We start from the raw sequence: 15816 nt of genomic DNA on the forward strand, positions 1-15816 counted from the left end.
TTTGCAACTTTTCCCTTGCTGAACACTGAGCACTTGACGTGGTCAGCAATGGATAGCGCAGGTTGGTAGCTTATTTGTAAGCAACATACATGACTTTGTTGTGACAGCTAAGCAATGAAGATCCCTTCTTTAAAAATAACTGACCCCTTCCTTAAACCAACAACATAAGCAGTTTAAACATCCTAGTGAGAAATAAACGTTCACCATTTGAAATAGACGATGACTTCACAATCGTGTTATTATTCCCTTGCTGAACACCGAGCATTGACGTGTTCAGAAATGGATGGCGAAAGGTGGTAGCTTATTTGGAAGGTTCACGCATCTGCCTTTTAGTTTACTTGGGCAGTAATCTTAATAGCGATAAATTAGACTTACTTACTCTAGATCAAATATAAAAAATAAAAGTGATGATCATAGAAACCGTCTTCCTTTAAAAATAATTTATATTATAAAAAAGGAATCGTACCGAGAATATACTATCAATGTCTCGATTTTTCACCACTCTAAGATGGCGCCTAAAGTAGTTACACATCTGATATAACCTTTTCCCCACTTACAAATGGCGCCCACCCAGTACGCCATCCTCAGACAGCGCAAATGATCTTTTGGCGCGTACTTCTCTAATTAAAAAAGAAACCCGTTCATTGAACTCCTGGAGCGCATGGGCCGTTGGAGTGGGTTCTTTAATGGGATCGGTTTCCAAAAGAGAAAGGTAAGCGGATACTCGTAGTGTTAGGTTCGAGATTAATGTGGGAGCTAGCATCTTTGGTAAGGCATATTTATATGCACAATAGATAAATTGCTCTAAATATACCTGCAACCTCATCTATACTTAAAGGTGTTGGTCGGTTACTCGAGTAAATCGTGAAAACCGGGATGGGACCTTTACACTTGAGTCCTGCTTGGAATGGTATTTTTCAGCACCCGTATAAACATATTAAGTTGTATTGAATAGAGCACGACAGTCTTCCTTCTCGTTAATAAATGCCAAAGAGATAGGACCATGAGAGACTGCCGATAAAAGTCTTAGAGCCTTATGGCCAGAGGCATATGTCAACGATATAGAAGAATCTATAGGCAGACCAATTGTTACAGACTTATAGTATAACTCATTGGATGATAATCTATGCTACTAACAATAGACACAGCATTACTAACGCAGTGTACTAGAGAACACCGATCACGGGTATTTGCCGTGTATATGTAAATGGCGAAAATTTACTCTGTTACACGAGGCTAACCCTACAGAGGACACGGCACATACCCTTGCACTCCAGCAGCGACTGTACACAGATCATGCTCGTCTCACAGTACAGGGGCACATTACCGATACACAAAATCGGGTATATGACGTAGGCGATAAGGCGGGAAGGATGTTGGCCTGGCTTGACAAAAGAGGGGGTAGCTCCAGAGGGATTCAACAGGTGAAAGATAGCAATGGCGTGACACAGACCAACCCTGAACAGGTAGTAGAAGCACTGGCGGCCCATTTCGAACAGGTGTATACTCCTGAAAGGGAGGTGACCGCGATCATGGCCCAGAGTGCACTGAGTGGAATAGATATCCCAACATTGCAACCGGAGGCAGTGGCAGACCTAGACGCGGCAATAACCACTGACGAAATACAGCTTGCCATAAAGGCACTCAAACCCGGAAAAGCCCTCGGTCCGAACGGCATTCCGGTGGAATGGTATCAAACAAGATCTGAGGACCTTAGTCCCTACTTGCTCAACATGTATGAGGAGTGCCGTGAGAAGGGGCTACTTCCACTAGACCAGAGAACGGCCACTATCGTGGCAATACCAAAGCCTGGTAAGCCACAGGAGGAATGCTCCTCTTACCGCCCCATCTCCCTACTGAATGCAGAAAGCAAAATCTTGGCTAAACTCCTGGCCAACCGGCTGATGGCTCATCTGCCTGATCTTATCCACCCAGATCAATCGGGTTTTATGCCTCATAGGAACACTGCACTAAATCTTCGAAGGGTTCACGGGGTGCTGGCGAGGGCAGACCAGATTCATGACAGTGCAGTTATACTGGCCCTGGACGCGAAGATGGCTTTTGACCTGGTGGAATGGGCCTACCTTTTTGAGGTGTTGTCTTACATGGGCTTCGGCCCGAACTTCATATCATGGATTAGGCTACTATATGCGGCGCCTGTGGCACACGTGGTAGCAAATGGCCACATTTCGCGCACATTCTCGCTGGGAAGAGGCACCCGGCAGGGCTGCCCCCTATCTCCCTTGCTCTTTGCACTAACCCTGGAACCACTGGCTAATCACATAAGACAAACCCCCTTGCTTAAAGGGATACAATGGAAGGAGGGATGGGAAGACCGCCTGTCCCTATATGCGGACAATATGCTGGTATATTTAGCGGATCACGAGCATGGAGTACCGGCTCTTTTGAACCTATGCGACTAGCATGGCAGGGCTTCAGGATACACCATTAATTGGAACAAATCAGAGATGTATGTACTGAAAGGCCAGATCCCATCGCTCGGACCAGACTGCCCCCTGAGATTGGCCGGTTCCTCCTTCAAATACTTAAGGATCCACGTCACGAGGGATCCACTTGAATATAAGAGATTAAATTTAGTGCCGCCGCTGGAATGCCTCAAGCAAGACGCCAAATTCTGGGCGGGGTTACCACTGACCATGCTGGGGAAGGCAGCACTGTACAAAATGAAGTCGCTGCCCCGCTTTTTATATATCTTAGATAACACGCCCTTTTCGGTGGCATCGGGATACTTTAAAAAGGTAGCCGCGGTTCTTTCGGGGCTGCTGTGGGGCAATCGACCGGCACGTATAGCACAGGCTAAACTATGCAGAGGCTGGTACGATGGGGGCATTGCACTGCCGAATCTGCACCTGTATTACTGGGCAGCGCAACTTAAACCCATTAACCAATGGTTACACGCCCCACAGTCTGATCCGGCATTTCAAGCAGATAGGGCGCAGCTGGGCATTAACAACATACTTGCCCCACTCTATGACCGCCGAAAACTAGGACTCTTATCAGGGCCCACTAAACTCACTGTGGAAACCTGGCACGCGGCGACGGCTGCGTTGGGCTGGAAGGGGAAAATCACCAAACTCACCCCGCTCTGGGATACACGCGCCTTGGGTAACTTGAGAAATAGCAAGGGTTTTTCCCACAGGGATTCCATCGGAATATCCACGGTGGGCGACATGTGGGAGCGGGGTGAAGTCATTTCATTCACCCGCCTGAGAGAAATATATGACCTAGGGCCACACGAATCATACCGTTACGTACAAATAAGTCATGCTCTGCTCGCGGCCATCCCCTCTGGGTCGACCCTACCTGAGTCCTCCCTGCTGGAGGATCGCCTCCTCACTGACTTTATGGCGGAAAGAGCGACATCGCTGACTTATCGTAAACTCCTGAACAACTCGCCCGATCCGCTGGCTCCCCTGAAGGAAAGGTGGGAGCGGGAAGTAGACGCCCTAGATGAACACGAATGGAATGGGGCATTGGCGTCACCGAAAGAGGTGGGCATCTCGGCTAGGATGAGACTCGTCCAACTCAAGGTCCTCCATAGAGTATATTACACAAGAACACTGCTACACCGCATCCACAGAACACAACACCCTTTCTGTCTACGTGGCTGTGGGGAAGAGGGTACCTTTTTTCACCCATTTTGGGACTGCCCACGCATACAAAATTAGTGGCGGCAAGTACTGCGCACTGTATCCCAGGCTCTTGAGATCTCGCTCCTCCCGGAACCAAGGCGATGCCTCCTAAACGTGTGGGAACCAACAGATTTACCCAGACATAGTCGACTCTGGGTGACATTGGGAATGATTGTGGCGAAGCGTGATATTGCTCAGCGTTGGGGGCGGCAAAACTGCCAACAAAGTCGCAGTGGTGCATAAATATGGACAGGATAATGATAACTGAAAGGGCGGTATACTTGAGCCGTGCGTGCCCGGGCAAGTGGAATAGGGTGTGGTCCCCATTGAATGTGTACCGTGGTGAAATCTGTGACCCATTGCCGGAAGGAAGACGATCAGTTGGAATCAGATGATGAGGGTGGGGTGGAGTGAAGGGTGGAGGGAGAGATGGGAACACCACTTGGGTAGAGATGAGGGTGGGGGGAATGTCCTTCCTCGTTCCGGATGAGATCCCCGGACAATATATAGCAACTTATACTGTCCTAAGAATCTTCCAGACAGCTAACCTACACTATTACTTTTCAATGACCGCAATGTGATTTCCTGCTTGTTCTTTTTGTTCTTTTCAAAAAACAAAAAATGAAAACCTCGCTTAATCTGTAATGTGATTTTGGCTAAATACCTTCAACTCGTTTTAGTGATGTGCCCTTTCACTACAGTAGCGTAATGAACGTATAGACTTCATTTATGCATGGCTTTCACTGCTATTTTTTCTTATTTTTAGCGGCCGGCCCCTCGGGGTTGTAGGCGACTTGATGTGTAACTATGAGAAGGTACATTAAAGGTTTTAAAAAAAAAAAAATTTACTCTGACTTTGTTGTTGAGATAAGTCAGACATCGCAATTCAATCGCTTTGTTGTAGCAAGCTTGGATATTAACTGTACATACGACATTGATATGCTGATAGCAGTCATAGCAGATACGGCAATAAATGCGGATTGTATTATAGAATACGCATTACTAATAACAAGTGCAGCCGTTTAAATAGTTAAAGTCCATTTTGACTCGGTTGCTGAGATAGTCCATACTTTTTAATATAATTGTAAAAAAGAAAAAATTTGTACCTAACTCGGACACTAATAGCTTACATGGTACCCCTTTTCGGCAGAAATCAACTGTGAAACTACATAGAGAAGCCGCCAAACGAGCGCTGATGACCTAAAGTCGGCTAATGGATAACGTATGAAAAATCACCTATTCACAAGGTTAGTTTTGCATGCTATAAAGAGGGTTCATAACAACGATATAAAGATGAAAAGAGATTTAGTTCAACTTACATTTTGTTTCAGAAACCGTCCTACCTCGAAACCACCTACAAAAAACACTGCGATAAAGAAGTGGCCCTAAGTGCATTACATGATAATATAAGAATTGATGCTACGTTACACAAGGTCGGTTTTCACTTATTAGTTTGACTAACAGACGATTTTACATAGATAACAATGGCCTAAGTTGATTTCATATTATTTTTTAGAAAACGATAACTAACAACTAAATGACTGAATGAAGCAAGGAATTGATGGTTGCTGTATTGTAAAGGAACTGTATTGATTACTAATGAATGGTAAGTCGCCTAGCAGAGAACAAAGGGGAGACACATCTATATAATGCACCAACAGGAGCTTCAGTTTGTAATCAACTTGATAAGAGTAATTAAGACCTAGCAAACACACTATCTCTTGCTAAAAATATAATAGACTATGCCCTTCTTTCTCTAAATAACCAGAAGTAGAACAAAGTGATTCTGCAAGGCAGGGCTACGTAATGGTTCCATATTGCCTTAAATGTCAATCTAGAGAGTTTTTTGGACTCTAATAAAATTTATCAGCGAGAACTTTTTTCTATCTTTTTTTTTTCTTCTCTATACTAGTTTATCATTTAGTATTATTATTATTTGTATTTTCCTCTTGCTCACCTTTTGGGTGGGAGCTTCACACAATGGGGGAGAACCACAAACCAATGTGCTGCTCAACAACTAAAATAGAGTAATCATAAAAGACATCTCTTGTTAAATGAAAATTAAAATGCATTATGCTCTGTGAGTCCTACACAAGGAAGTCAATGATTATAATAAAATGCACCGAATGATGTATGAATTGACAATGTATAATTAAGTATAAACTCAGATATATGATATGTTATTTATTAGATACCCATACAGAAATTATAATCTATTGGAAAGAATATCTGTTCTGTTAACGGTCCTGAGGAAGGTGGTCCCATCCCACAGAAACGCGTCGACCTTGTGTAATAAGATCACATAACTTGTGACCCCTCAGCCACAGAATAAGGAATTAATGTATAGTGTATGAGAGTATGTAGGAGTGAAATGTGAGAGTGTATTTAATCTTGTTTTGTTGTTTTTCTGTATGGAAATTGTATCTTTTTACTCACTGATAACTTCAAAGTGTTCTTTGATGAAATAATTGTTGTGAAATTAAATAATACTGTGAAAAATATAATCTTTATATTTAAAAAAAAGAAATAAAATGTATAAAATATGAGAAAATAGAATGGTGTTTCCTTGTGTTAAAGGATTGTCGGTGAAAATCTGAGAATTATCAAATGTTAAAGTATTTAGGTCATGAGGGAATTTTCTTCTATGTTGCTATTGTGTTCCTCTCTTTCCCTGACCTTAAAGGATAGTTAGAGGGGGTCCCCTATTTCTATGCAGGGTTCGCCATCACCTTTTCCACTGGCGCACTGTCACGTCGGACAGGTGGGTGCTGCAAATCGTTCGAAGGGGCTACTCCCTCCCCTTCGATGCGACCCCTCCAGCCATGCCACCGCAATTCCACCGCGTGTCGGGGGATCTCTTGCAACTTCTGCAAGAGGAAGTCACGGCCCTCTTGGCCAAGGGGGCCATCGAGCACATTCGAGGGCCGGAAGTAGGGTGTGGTTGTTACTCCCACTACTTTCTGGTACCCAAGAAGGGCAAAGGGGGCCTATGCCCTATCTTGGACCTACGGAACGTCAACGGCTTCCTCCGAAAAGAGAAGTTCAAGATGCTGGCTCTGGCTCAGGTCTTAGCTGCCCTGGACCCCGGAGACTGGATGGTAGCGTTGGACTTGCAGGACGCTTATTTTCACATCCCCGTCTTGCCGGCCCACTGGCGTTACCTTGGGTTCACGGTTGGCCACGAGCACTTTCAATTTACAGTGCTCCCCTTCGGCCTTACCAGCGCCCAACGGGTGTTCACGAAAGTGATGGCAATGGTTGCAGCCCATCTGCGCAGGTTAGGGGGTGTCAGACTTCCCCTACCTCGACGACTGGTTGTTGAAGGCGGGCTCGCCCCAGACAGTCGTCAGCAACCTCCAGACTACGGCCGATCTCCTGCACCTGCTGGGGTTCTCCATCAATGTGCCGAAGTTACACCTGTGTCCCTCCCAGAAGCTCCTCTTCATCGGAGCGGTTCTGGACTCAGCGCAGTCTCGGGTTTATCTTCCCGAACAGCGGGTTCGGAATATTCAGGCTCCGATACCGATCTTTCAGCCTTTATCCTGAGTCTCGGTCAGGTTGACGCTGTGGCTTCTGGGACTGATGGCATCCTGCATCCTTCTGGTGCATCACCCCCGGTGGCGGATGCGGGCTCTGCAGAGGTTTCAGTGAGCCCAGCATCAGGGCAACTTGTCCGACCAAGCCTTGATCTTGGAGGGCACTGCAGGACAGTTGCAGTGGTGGCTCACGGACCGCGATTGGGTCAGTGGCAGATCCCTCTCCCTATCCCACCCGGAGCACGTAGTTGTGACTGACACGTCCCTCCTGGGCTGGGGGGGCCACATGGGAGAGGCGGAGATCAGAGGCCTCTGGTCTCCGGCGGAGTCCCAGCTCCACATCAACCTTCTGGAGCTGCGGGCGATCCGACTTGCACTGAAGGCATTCCTCCCCTCTGTGCAGGGGAGTGTAGTGCAGATGTTCACGGACAACATCACCGCCATGTGGTACTGCAACAAACCGGGAGGGGTGGGGTCGTGGACCCTATGCCAGGAGGCTCTGCGCCTCTGGCAGTGGCTGGAACATCAGGGCGTGATCCTGGTGGTTCAATACCTGGCAGGTTCCCTGAACGCCAGGGGGGACAAACTCAGCCATCGGTGTATGATGGATCACGAATGGCGTCTGAACTCGGACGTGGCGTAAGGCCTCTTTCAGCAGTGGGGAGAGCCTTGGTTAGATCTATTAGTCACAGAAGAGAACACGCAATGTCATCAGTTCTGCGTGTTGGGGTTTCCAAGGCGGCGCTCACTCGGAGACGCTTTTGGTCGCGAGTGGAGTTGCGGTCTGTTGTACGCCTTTCCGCCTATACCACTTCTGCCCAGAGTGCTGAAGAAGATCAGATGCGATCGGGCCCAGGTTATCCTTGTTGCTCCGGACTGGGCACGAAGATACTGGTATCCCGAGCTACTCAGCAGGTCAGTCGATCCTCCGATTCGTCTGCCTCTTCGGGAGGACCTTCTGTCGCAGCAGCATGGGACGGTCCTCCACCCGAACCTGTCCAGTCTCCACCTACGAGCTTGGAGATTGAGCGGCAACAGTTGAGGCCATTTGACTTGCCTTCCAAAGTCTGTAATGCCATTCTGGCAGCCAGGCGTCCCTCCACAAAGTCGGTACAGCCTGCAGGTGGAACAGATTTGTGGCATGGTGCACAGCAAAGGCTGTGGATCCACTCTCTGCACCACTTTCTGAGGTTCTCCTCTTCCTTCTTTCTCTTGCCCAGCAGGGCTCTGCTCTGGGCACTATCAAGGGCTACCTTTCTGCCCTTTCCGCCTTCTTAAGGCTACCTGATCAGCTTCCTTGTTCAAGTCCCCGACTGTAAATATTTTTTTGAAGGGCATCACACACGTTTCCTCCTGTTCCTTTCATGATGCCCCAGTGGGACTTGAATCTTGTGCTTACCTACCTAATGTGTGCTCCCTTTGAGCCGCTCCATAACTGTCCTCTCCGTCTTCTTACCTTGAAGACTGCTTTCCTGGTTGCCATCATCTCTGCCAGGAGAGTGAGTGAGCTCCAGGCTCTTTCTTCTACACCTCCTTTCCTCTCTGTTCATCCGGACAAGGTTGTGTTGCGGACGAGACCCTCTTTCCTGCCCAAGGATGTCACGGCCTTCCACATTGGGCAGTCCATTACCTAGCCCACCTTCTTTCCGCCTACGCATCCCTCGAAAGAGGAAGAGAGGCTCCACCGTCTGGACCCAAAACGTGTGCTCTCTTACTATCTGGATCGCACACGCCAGTACCGGGTGGATGACCAACTCTTTGTTGGTTACGTGGGCGCTAAGAAGGGAAAGGCGGTGCACAAGCGTACCATCTCGCGGTGGATCATCTTGTGTATCCAGGCGTGTTACTCCTTGGCTAAGAAGGAACCCCCTGTTGGACTAAGGGCTCATTCCACTCGGGCCACGGCGACTACCACTGCCCTGGGCCGAGGAGTGCCCTTGCAGGACATTTGTCAGGCAGCTACGTGGGCCTCGCTGCACACGTTCGCAAGACACTACTGCCTGGACAGCCAAGTCCGGAGAGATGGCTTCTTTGGCCGTTCCTTCCTCCAGGACTTTCTGGTGTGAATATTGGTTCGCAGACCCACCACCGGGGTTGGTATTGCTGGCGTATCTATTCTAAGGTAAGGAATCTATCACTAACGTGTCTCTTTCAGATGCACAAGTTACTACTTGTGTAACGATATATCTGTAAGAGACATTAGTTAGTGATAGATTCCTTACCAACCCACCCATCCTCCCCATTCTGCGAACCGATATCTAGGGTTAAGGCCATCCCCTTTCAGGGCCCTAGTTTCATGGCACCAGTGTTGGATCTATCATGGCTCTGCGTATTTGGCACGGAAAAGCTGTGTATCAGAACTGATGTCAGCACGCATGGGCGGCGAATAAGTACTCCGACGACGTAATTCCGGCGCTAACGACGCCGACGACAGATGCGGAGCCGCGGACGACGCCTGCCGGCGCGCAGGGGTATTGCTACGCAAAATTTTCCAGTTCCAGTCTGACGCCTGGGGATATTCTAAGGTAAGGAATCTATCACTAACTAATGTCTGTTACAGATATATCGTTACACAAGTAGTAACTTGTGCGTTAGGTCAGTGATTTCGTAAGCCAGGTGGGTTTGCCGTGAAGATGGCTGCTGTGCCAAGAGTGCTGGAGCCCGTGAACAGAGGAGGAATGGTGACCCTGTATGCCAGAGGGAGCCACTAGGACAAAGCAAGAAGTGTGGGTGGGTTGAGACCATCAACAGGGGAGCGAGGCCACCTTGGTGCCCTGAGTGTCAGAGTCATGACTGAATACCGGTACCAGGATCGTCGGACACCTCACCCCCCCCCACCTGTGGAAGGAACCAAAGAACTTACCCAGCATCAGAGGAGCATTGAGAACCCCCTGGCCACTGCAGGATCTTGTGTGAGTAACTCGAGGACAGCAGACCACAGCCCACCAGGGCCGCGTTTGAAAGACTTAGCTGAGACAGCACTCGCTGAGGGGGGCATACTCAGATACTATGGTTGTTCAGATCCGGCTAGCGTGGGTAAGATCGTTTTTGGGTCAGACTGCCCTGGGGAATTTGCTTGCCAAACAGAGCTTTGTCATCGAAACACTTTTGACTTTAAGAGTCAGAGTGGGACGTCCTAGACTCAGACTACTGGTGGGGCTTAACCTGAATGGCACCTATAGTGAATTTGGAATAAACACTACAGCTAGCTTGAGGGGCGAGGGACTCAGGTTACAGCCTATGAAACACTAGAGCCTTGACTTCAAGGGGGTGTGGGTATTGTTGGTGAATGTCATATTATACTTTGTGGTTGTATATGAATGCTCCTATTTTTCATTTTTTGCTGCTGCTGCTGCTGCTCATATTTTGAGTAAATTTGTGAGCCTGTGTTAACTCCTCTGTGTCTACCTCACACCCCCACCCCATTTAAGCCTTGGGCTGCTTGACTCATGCTAACATGGAGAGTCAACGGCTGAAAAGGTACTTGGCCCTGTTGCTCTAGAGCAATATTGTTAGGCCATGGGACATCAAGAGTAAAATGCCTTAAACCTCATTTTTTTTTTTTTTTTTTTTTTTAAACCTTTATTTGAAAAAGTAAGGAGATACATGCGCAGGCCCACAACCATCATGGCCGGCCGCAAAGACAGTCAATAAAAACAGAAGAAATTTAGGCCAATCAGCAATCAGGATATCTTAAGGTACACCAGACGTGGTTGTGAGGCTCGCAACACAGGATATGAGGTTTTCATTTTTAAATTTTAGAAGAAGAGTAGGGGCTGCAACAACAAGGACATAACACCTTACATGAGAGATACACAAAAGAGACTAGGGGGACATACCCCAATTACAGTCGGAGATAGGCTATGACTACAGCAACTGTATAATCTAGGCAGCCGCGGCGGTAATACTGGACAATGGGCAATATTACAGTAAACAACATTCCAAAATATCACCCCAGAGAGCCCACCCCCAAGAACGGAGAAACAGAGGCTTGTTGAGATGCCGGAAAAAGAAAAAAGGTGCAAGACCAAGAGACAGCCAACCCTACTAAAGAGGAAAGAACCCTCCCAAAGCCGGAAAAGAGCGATAGGGACCATAGAACAAAACAAACTAAAATAACAAACCCCCCCCGCACCCGCCACCCTGCACCCCTGTAATGGCTACGGCCTAACCCACTAACAGCGTGCCTGTCGCCCCGGAACTGCCCCACAGAAGGGAAAAGGTACAAGAGGAGGAGAGAAACAGACACACCCCCGGACACCCGGTACCCCCCGCCGGCAGTGACCCCCCCAAGGCACCTTCATCATCAATCAAAGCAAACAGTCGGCATTATCAAGGGGAGGACAGTCACCAATAAAAAAAAAAACCCACCCCACCCCTGGCCCTGTGGGATACTCGGTGCAGTCCCGGCAAAAGTGAACTAAGTAATCGCAGGAAAGTAGAAGTCAACCCTGCAAGCTTCACGAGGAGATCTATCGCCAAAGTCATAATAAATGCAATCAAAAGGAGCGTCTCAGGTGGTCCGAAGCAGTGGCGAGGAGCAAGAACAACTCAAAGTCAAAGTCAGCCCTGACCAGTGCGAATCCGTACCGGAGCACATTTCGACCAAGCCACATCCGTCCAGAGGCAGACAGAGCGTCCATGGCAATCCGAGGCATTGAAGGTGGAACAAAGTCCGGACACAAAATGGCAGCCTCCGTTAAACAGACGGGCCGGAACAAAGAAAATTGGAAGTCCCCATCGACAGGACCCGGAGACTCGGCATTGACGAACAGGACCTCCAGCGACGATACACCATCGGATAGGAAACGTGAAGGGAAGACCAGGCACTGTAGCAGATGAAGAAGAAGTGAGGCCGACTCCCCAAGGAGCGAAGTCAGGCTGCCGCTCGGGCACCTTAAGATGGCGGGTCAAATCGCTCGACTGGACCACAAACTGCTGTTCAGGTGTTGCAGCGTCAGTGGCCGGCCGCGAGCAGACATCATCCAGCTTTGCCGCCAGGGAGACAGATGCGACGGTGAATTGCGAGCGGAGCGCCCCAATCGCTGCCATTACGGAACTCAATGAATGTGCGCTATCCATCCCCTCCATCCCGGGGTCAAGGGACGAGGGGGACACAATCTCCAGCCCACATCGCCGGGCTACGGGCACACAGTTAGCGATCTCAACAACAGGGGTGCCCCGAACTGGCACACTCAACACCGTCACCGGCCGTGGGTGCAGCCCGTCAGCCCCCGGACCGGGAAATGAGGGTCAGGCACACAGCCCCCAGCCACGGTGCAGGAGGATCGCAGCACGTCACAATGCGTCTTCTCCGGCACCATCCATCAACGAGGTCACAAGTCGAAAGCAGAAAGAATTATTCAAATCTGGAAGACCGGCCACAGTCGCGGTCTCACAGCCAATGTTGATCAGTTCCCGCTCGGATAGTTCAAAAATCGAGGTCCCGGCGTCAGCCCGGGAGTAGGCCAAAAATGGGACACGACATAACTTCGTCGCTGAATTAGGTAGGAAGTCCGGGACAGCACCGTTGGCATCAGGTAACCTTCGTACATCCAGGCACAGGGCGTGGGTAGAGGATAAACAACAGGATAGACGAGCCGCCGGCGGAGGTCTATGGAGCCGGGAGCTTATGCGGCCATCTTGGTTCGCGGCGTAGCTCCTCCCCCTTAACCCTCATGGTTGGGCCCAGCTACCCCTTTCTTGTCCGTAGCCCTCTGAATGGGGTTCTGACATAAGTTTATTTGCAGCTATGTCTTTAGAAATTATCTATGGTCGTAGAGATGCATCCCAAATTATATTCATTGGGGTAGTGTCCTGATTTATTATCAGGAGTACATGTATCTCTTCCCTGAACACTTCAACCCACTTATTATCCTCCAAATATGTCTTATTAAAAACAATATTTTTGGTTTAAACCTTCTTTTACCTCCAGGTATACATAGCTCAAGAGCCAAATGATCAGAGAATCTATCTGGTAGTGTTTTCAAATATTCACATCCCAGTCTAGAAGACGCTAAAAAGTAATCAATCCATGTAACCATTTTAAATCCGGTAGAAACACATGTACATGCTTTTTTTTCCTGGAAAAGCATCTCTACATTGATCTATGAAAATCATATCTTTCTGATAATCCTGCAAATGTGTTGCTTTCTTTGGCTTATGTTGTCTCTTATTGCCCTTTGTAATATCAATCTCTGTGTTTTGTAGAAAACTGAAATCCGCGCCCCACAAGACTAAATGATATGTAATTTCTTATTATTATTTAAACCATTAGCTTGAGAATGTTTTCTTTCAATGTTATCTAAAAATCTTAATGCATTCCTCCTTTCAGTCATACTCTAGTCAATAACTAGCTGATAAGTGGAGCTTCCCCCCACCCTGTGAATCCACGGGATTCCATCTATCCATGACACTCTTCCCCCACAGATACCCACCAGATGCTTCACCCATAGATGTGTCTGCAGACAAAGCTTTAATTACTCCGATAAAAATAGCATAAGTGGCATATACAACACCACTACAACTCCCCCAACTGTTGTTAAAACAAAAGCCTCCTTCCCAATCAAGATCTTCCCTCCCTCTCTCAGCTGGCCCACTCCCAGCAGGCTTCAAATTATTTTGACTCACCATCCAATGTGCAATTTCGCATAACATAATGTGCAAATAATCCAATTAGATCTCTCCTTGAAGTATCAACAGTAGTTTCCCTAGTAAACCCCCCGGCATCCCCCTTAAAGTGCCTAGCACATATTTCATATATTAAAATTCATCTTTTAAAGTGAATATCATATGTGCTATTGAGAATTTGTGCAAATAGGGACACCAGTATCTTATCCAACTCCAAAGTGCATACTGTATGTGTTTATATAATCTGGGCACAGCCATCTGGTTACTCCAGGCCTCCTTTTTAGGTCTTGCTGAGCCAGCGCGCATGTGTTGCTAGCGAGACATTTAGTAAGGGGTAAAAAAAGTGCTATCAGATGCTTTCATGGCCAGCCTAAAGCTTGGGAGCATGTGCTCGGGCGCGCGCTTTGCTTGCCTCTCTCTGCGTTTCAATTCCCTCCCCCCTTGCGTGCCTCCAGCTGTGCTTCCAATTCCGCCACATATGCTGGCCTCCACTCCCTCCACCTCTCTATACTGCAGCAGGCAGCGCGATCACTTTAATTAGTTTCACTTTTGCGGCATTCATCAGTTTCACTTTCGCAGTTTTCTTGAGAAAGCATTCCAGGCTGGCTGTATACCCTTAACATGCTACTAAACTCGAATCCCAAAATAACAATATAAAAAACATTTTTTTATGTTTAAATTTCTTTATTATTTTATTGATGCAACACATGAACATGACAATATACGGTCAATTCCCCGGTATTGAAATAAATGCGGCCTTGCAGGACAGATCAATCTAAAGGTGCAGAACCGACATTATGAGCTTCTTCGGCAAGTGTCACATACAAATTAAATTGAAAAAGACAGGAACCGCCCCCCCCCCCCCCTCATAACCACCTCCCTCCCCCCCACCCTCCCTCGTGTCCGCTACCTAAGCTAATTAGAGTCATGAGTGCCGGACTCTATAGTATATCCCCTCTCATTCCTTATTGCTGAGTGTCCTGCCTAAGTCTCTCTCCCAGCGCTCTTTACCTGCATTATATGTGTGTGAGGTGGTGACTTGCAACATCTTTTAAAGATCAGAGATGAGTTTTTATCTGATGAACATGTAATGAGCCATCTCTCATAGGGGGAAAGGTGCCTAGCTGCTTCAGGGCGGACCTGGGGTTGAAGTGCCCAATGTCTGACTTGGAGATATCCAAGTCTCTCCCCCTCGGAGAGTCCATACTCCTGCTTAAATTGGGAAAATAGTACCACCCCGTCAGCATCATACATATGATACAAACAAAGACACCCAGCAGGCCTCCATTTCGCAAAGGCGACCTTGTCTATACCAGGAGTGAAATCAGGATTGTCCATCAGCGGGGTGAGCGGAGACTGAAAGGTTGCGAGTACATGTTTGAGATTAGTGGCATCCCACACCTCCAGGGGAACCCGTGTAATGTACGAGGCATACAAGTTAAGGGGTCTGTGGGGCTTGCGCAAGAAGGGAATTTCCTGCAATGGTCGAGCTGCTACTGCCTGGTCCTGGAACAGCCAGTGTTTCTCCGACTCCCAACGGCTCCACTTGACGAGGTGTCTCAGCTAAGCGTCCTCTCTGGAGCCAGCGTCGCCAAGGCGTGCCTCATTCTTGGCGCCAAATAAACTGTGCAAGATCCGACTGTGTCTGCCGTATCCATCCAGACGGCGGCCGGAGTGGGATAGTACGGAAAAGGTATAAGACCTGGGGCAGTATTGTCATCTTAATCGCCGCAATCCTGCCCAGCGAGGAAAGGGGGTAATGCTTCCATTGGCCGAGTTCCTGGCGAATCATCTTACTCAGGAACGCATAGTTGGTATGTACCACTGCAGGGAGGGAGGAAGCCAGCTGAATCTCCAGATATGTGATTGTGTCTGTCGTCCATTGAATAGGGAGCAGGTTTTGCAAATATTCCCGGGTGAGCCCTGACCAGAAGAGGTCGAAAGCCATTGATTTATCCGCGTTCACCTTAAATCCTGCTGCCTGCGCAAAAGAGTCT

General features: G+C 48.1%; 1 protein-coding gene across 2 annotated transcripts in view; it reads right to left on the reverse strand.

Moving 5' to 3' along the window:
- The window catches only part of LOC147664876 (TBC1 domain family member 8B-like), a 381117-nt gene that overhangs the window by 214168 nt on the left and 151133 nt on the right, over positions 1–15816 (reverse strand). The window lies entirely within an intron of this gene.

Source organism: Lissotriton vulgaris, unplaced genomic scaffold (assembly GCF_964263255.1).
Source record: "Lissotriton vulgaris unplaced genomic scaffold, aLisVul1.2 SCAFFOLD_1639, whole genome shotgun sequence".
Lineage (NCBI taxonomy): Eukaryota > Metazoa > Chordata > Amphibia > Caudata > Salamandridae > Lissotriton > Lissotriton vulgaris.